General features: G+C 37.4%; 1 non-coding gene across 1 annotated transcript; it reads right to left on the reverse strand.

Moving 5' to 3' along the window:
• Positions 1-1,366: 1,366 nt before the first annotated feature.
• On the reverse strand, positions 1,367-1,507 carry LOC116575634. Its single transcript, XR_004279881.1, has one exon. It is a non-coding gene; the product is annotated as a U4 spliceosomal RNA (small nuclear RNA).
• Positions 1,508-6,202: the final 4,695 nt, after the last annotated feature.

Genomic DNA, 6,202 nt, shown 5'->3' on the forward strand with positions numbered 1-6,202 from the left:
GAATATTCTGGATATGAATTTTTGTTATCATGTTTCAGATACCTTCTTTCAATCTGACTCTTGCCTTTTAAACTGGATTATCATACAAGTTTTAAATTTGATAATAGTCAAATTTATCAGTCTTATGCCCTAATAATTGTACTCTTCTTATCTTATCCAAAAAGTCCCTTTCTTGACTCTGTCATTGTGTTGTTGGATAGTCACTGTTTGCCCTTCCAGATTCACCGTCCACCCTTCTCTACTCTGTGCTCTGTGCCAGCTGGACTCATTTGGTCTCTATCTTCCAGTTGAGTCTCACCAGTGGGAAACATCTGCAGACTGAGAGGCAGGAAGAGAGAAAAACTGAGGTATTTGCATTCCTGAGTTATTCTTTGCCATATGAAGTTTTGGAAATATTGCATTCCTCTGTCTCAGGTTGAGGTCCCGCTGCGTGCCCTTTTCTGTAGCTCTGGCTTTCCCTTAATTGATCACTTCCCATTCCCTTTCAAGCCTAGGGATTGTAACAGGACTGTTGGCTGTCATCAGTCCCAGAAGAATTCATGATTCCCTATTTGTTTCTCTTAACTGTCCCCATAGCTTTGTAAGTGGTCCAGTCATTAAGCTCTCTTCGGTTACCACTTTTGAGTGACTACCTGTTTCCTGCCCAGACCCTGATCAATATAGTCATCAATATTTTCTTATATATGTTCTTCTAATAATTTGAATGTTTCTTTAGAGTTTGTTTATGCACAGCACTTGGTATGAGGTCAGGAACTAATGTCATTTTCCCCTGTATATATGGAAAACCTTGTGGCCAGCATCACTTATTGAATATTTCCAGTCCTTGCCACTGACTTACAGTGGCTTCTCTATCATACACCATGGTAGACATACACTTGGGTCTGTTTTTAAGTAATTTATTCAATTCCAGAGAGGCAAGACCCTTTAACCTCTCCATACAGATGGTACTAGTGTGTATTTCATATTGTTGTTGTGAGGATGAAGTGAGTTCATACTTATCTGTTACTTTGGTCAGTAAAGGGCACACAGTAAAAGCCAAAAAAATTCAGCTGTTAGTGTCATCATTAATATTTTTAGGTCTTTGCATAAATCCTGAATTATTTTAATGACTCCAGCTTTATAATTAATGTTGGTATCTGCTAGCCCAAATATTTTTTCCTGTTTTCTTTTAAGTTAAAATTTTCTTAAATATTTTAAGCATTTTCCCCTTAAAATTATATCAATTATTAAACCGTTAGAATAATTTTTTGCTAATAAGAATAATTTTTAATAGTTGAATATTATTCTATCATATTACATATCTTTTTTTATTTTTACAGGATAAACAGGTAAGCTTTATACTGTCTTTTGAGAACAATATATTCAGTCTCTGTAAAGACTGTCAAAAATTGCCAATGCTGACTATATTTCAAGTCGTCATGGTGGGGTATTGGGAAAAGTTTTCAATTAGCAATAATTACACCTCGGATAAACCTCATTGGCTATGATAGTGCCACTGCACAAAGCTATATGTACATATCTTAATTTAACTCTCAATTTTCCTGATGTGGGACCTGTCCCAGCTTTTTAATATTGTCAGTAATGTTATGACAAATATTTTACATAAATTTTTATTTGTATTTTATATTATTACTTTAAGATAGAGCTATTAATCGGGCTCCCTGCTCTGCGGGGAGCCTGCTTCCCCCCCCCACACTCCCCCTGCTTGTGTTCCCTCTCCCGCTGTGTCTCTGTCAAATGAATAAATAAAATCTTAAAAAAAAAAAAGATAGAACTCTTGAAGTAGGATTAGAGTCAACATGGATAGAACTCAGGTTGCTAAGGGTATTGAAGACCAGATATTTCTTACACTTTTGAAACAATAAATTGTTTTTAAAAATCTGTCAGGCTAATAGCTTCTGGATTTAGTGTGGGTATGACCAGTGAATCCCATAATTATACGTCTACTGCTATACCTCTTTTGGTATCAAAGTTAGAGGCAATGCTATGTGGAATTATATACCAGTATTCAGATACTCCCTAAGTCTTACATGATAGAGGCTGAGATCAGCATTGAGAAAGGAAAATGTATATTTAGAATAGGATTCAATTGCAATAGGGAAAAAATGCTGACCTTTTCAGGACAGAACGAATCTTTTTAGGGTAATCAACTTATCACCAAGTAGCTGATTCGTTTCCTCCAAGATAGTAATATACTGGAGGCTTAAAGTCAGTCTTTGTGGCTCATGAATTGGACATTCAGCAGCAGTAAAAGATGTATCAGCCTTGTTGAGAGATCCATGGTGGCAGGCCCATGTATAGCTTCTGTTCCACCATAGCTACCCCACACACGAACCCACTACATAGCACTGAGGTAGCCAAGGACAGAGAGTGACCATCATTTTCTGGACTAATTATTCAATTCACCCGTATGCTAATGTCTCTTCTGTAGCAGATGCTCCCCAGTGGATGTTAACATATGATACCAAGACTCTTACACTTGTGCCAACTTCCATTGGTCTATCAACATGCACTCTCCATGACCTTATGGCCAATCTTCCAATCTTACTCCTCTGGGCCCTAACTAACCACTAAAGACATTGACCCCCACCCATAGATTCAAGTAAATTCTTATCTCCGGCACTTTTATTTCAACACAAAGTAGATCACCAAATGGTCATTAGGAAGATTTCTACTTTGCCATTATCTTTCAGAAGTACCCTTAAATGGGACTGTATTGCAGTGGTAATCCATTTCTAGTTCACCAACATTCTAAGCCATGAATCAAGCTCATTTTTTTCTCTTTCAGCAGTCAGTCATAGGCAATCCCCCATGAGGCCATAGACATGAGCTAAAGGAGAGGCTGTGTGCAAAAATGATGAGTTTGAGAACTCCCTGGGCCTGAACTCAGATGTATCACCTTTACGGTACAATGAAATAAAACTGAGCTTTAAGTCTTGGTGGGTCTGCAGCACTCATCCCATGATGGCCAGCCTGATGCCCCATGGTACAGACACTCAGTCTCTACCAGGGTCCAGAATAATACTGAGAATAATAATACTGAGAGCAAGTTTTCAAGTGGTTTACAGTTCTCTGCTGCAGATGACATGACTTTGCTCTAGAACCCAGGAATCTGTGCTGTGACATTCCTATTGTGACTTGCCAGAGACTCCATGTGGCATTTTTATCTTCCAGCAGATCCCTGAGATCTGCATGAGAGGATTTCCCATGTCTATAGGGCCTGTACAGGTGTGATTTCAGGTGAATCCCAAGGCTTAGCCTGATCCTGTAGGAAGGTCTGGAGTGTAAATAACAATACAGGGTCTATTGCATTTCCAGGAAGTAAGCTGGTCTTTCATATTTCTATATCAGCCATTGGGTTGCTCCAGGTTAGGGGAAGAATAGGTAAATTCTTGAGCACCTCCACCTCTAGTTGTCTATGTGAAGCAACTGGAGTAGCTTAATAGTGGTTCTTGAAGAAAGGTGCAGGAACAATCTAATAGCAGTGAGCACACTGAAGTAGAAGGAAGGTAAAAAGGCTGTGGGGGGGGATCTGATCAGTGTACCAGCATCCCTCATTATAGCAAGCCCATTCATGGAATTACCAAAGGCATGAGTCGATGGGGCCCAAAGGTCTGATAAATGTCAGATGCTATAGCAAATCCAAAACCAATCCTTTATACCAATAGAAAATGTATTAAACCCCAAAATCCTATCTAGCCAAGTTTGGTATTTTTGTATAGGATATATATAGATGCATATAATATCTGTCAATCTCCTAGTTCTTACACTTTTTCTCTTTTGACTTCTTGTTCATAAAGGAGTTTTTTATGTGCAAAGTTTGTTCCCTTTATGCCTTGGAGTTACTCTTCTTTATTCTAATTTAACAGATGACATTTGGTATTACTATTAGTATTACTGAAAACCTTTAGGCCTCATGATATTCCATTTCCTAGGATTAACCCAAATATTTTGGAGTGAAGTTGAAATTGCTGATGGTATTTTTGCCAAAATAACTTTTGATTATGGTTGATGTTGCAAAGAATTCTCAGTAGTTACACTGTATGGCTCTGGATTTGGAAGGCTGATGGGTATTCCAGTGATGATATAGTAATAAACTATTTGTGATGATGACAATCCTGAAGGAGAAAGAACATGTGAACATAATGTCATTATAGAGGGATGAAGGTTACTTTTGTAAAAATAGGACAAAGCAACTTGTTAAGTATGATAGACCCAAACAGATAAAAATGAATATACTTTTGGTGATAGCTATTTTACAATAATTCTCTATTTTCATATAACCTTGAAGAAGATTATGTAGTGTTTAGGGTCACATGCTCAGAAAAGTTGTGATAAATATTTTGACATTTTAAAAGTATAGTTTAGTCATTGGGCTAATCTCAAGTGAAAAATGAAGCAATTTGTTCTATTAGACCCAAGAGATCACAAAACCTAATTATTCCATTGCTTCCTCAGGCATAATCTCTATGTCTGTTGTTGTAAGAAGCTAATTCTCCGAGGATGCTATTAGTAACTCACTTCTGCACTGTTTGTCCCACACTGGAAATAGTGCAGGTGTTATAAATGTCATTGTGTTTCCAAAGCATAAAGCTCCATTAATCTTTTATATTTATGGTTTATCAGGAAATAATGTTGCTAAGTGGTAATAGGATATTATCAGGATAAGTCGAATAGGATACTGAGGATTTTTTAGGAACAACATATACTTTCATGCCTCTGTACCTTAGTGTGTGCTATTCCCTTGGCCCAGGTTCCTCTTTATCTCTCTTTGCTATTGCATTTCTGCATGTATTCAAGGCCCAGATCAAATATCAACTCTCTGAAGCCTTCTCTTTAGGTACTCCCAGGTAAAAAGCACTCTCTTCCTCCTCTTTGTTTATGCAAATATTCTAATACTTAACAGGCTCTGACTGTGTGCCTTTCTCTAGTTCTGTGCCTGCTTCTCATCTGTCTGCTCTATTACATTTCAAACTCTTAAAAGTGAACCTTTCTCATCTTTGCTTCCTTGAAGCCCAGAACAATGCTTGGCACACAGCAGTCACTCAATGAATGCCTGTGCCATGTGTTGTTATTTTTCTGAAGGGTCCCTTCGATTCACCCATGCCTTTGTCAGTACCTGTCAATATGGATGCCTCTTTGCAAATGTTTGTAGAATTGAGCAGAATCCATTTACATGTAAGACAAATATTTGATGATTATTTTAATCTTCTCAACACTCTCCAAATGGCACTAATAATAGAGGCCGATGTTTATTTCTGTTGCTACAGGCGGTCCATAATGGCACTTAGGAATGAATAACTGGCTTCAACTTTTTTTTTAATAAAAGCCTATAAACTGAATGAAGCCGCTACACATGTATACTGGAACTGGACAATTAAATAAATGGATGGTAGAAGGTGGGAGCCAGGTTTCTCACTGTTGGAGTGGGACATTACAGAAAAGCAAGGGGAAAAGGCCAGAATGATCCATGTGATAATAAATCAGAACTAGAGACATCAGTGTGAACCAATATATAACTTACTATAAATAGAGATGGACATATTTATATATATAAATATATACACATGTGTGTATATATATACACATATATATACATATTAATACACACACACAAAAACAAGGATTTGTTTACACATATGTATTTCCTTGCTTTATCAACAGGGAGGTCCTAGGATTAAAACACCCTAGTAGCAATGAGCACATTTACGGCCCAGATCTTGATGTCTAATACCATTCTCCAAAACAGGAACCAGGCATCCTTGGAGAAATGGCTAATTATAGAACTGGAACAGGAAATACAAGATGAGCCCAGAGCATCCTACAGTGCCAGAAAGTAAGAAAGTCCTCAAAAAACCAAAAATGACAGGAATATGTCAAAGGGGCACAGAAGTCAATGAAACCAGCTCCCGCTAGCCAAAGTGGCAATAATTTGAGGAACAAAGTAAATTAGTATTGGATTATAACCCGAAGTATAAAATAAAATCTCTAAGTCCATACCAACATAAATAAATGATGGATAAATAAATAAATAAATAAGAAAAAAAGACAGACTTTCTCTGTAGAAGAATTCCAATGATTTATGGTACTCCATTCTCAAGAGGGAAGAACATCGTTCCTTGATCTTTAAGTGTGGGCTCTTCAGTGACTGCCTTCCCAGAAGTACAGTATTTAAAGGTGAGAAAATAGAGGAGACACCTGA

The sequence above is a fragment of the Mustela erminea genome, chromosome 16 (genome assembly GCF_009829155.1).
Source record: "Mustela erminea isolate mMusErm1 chromosome 16, mMusErm1.Pri, whole genome shotgun sequence".
NCBI classification, from domain to species: Eukaryota; Metazoa; Chordata; class Mammalia; order Carnivora; family Mustelidae; genus Mustela; species Mustela erminea.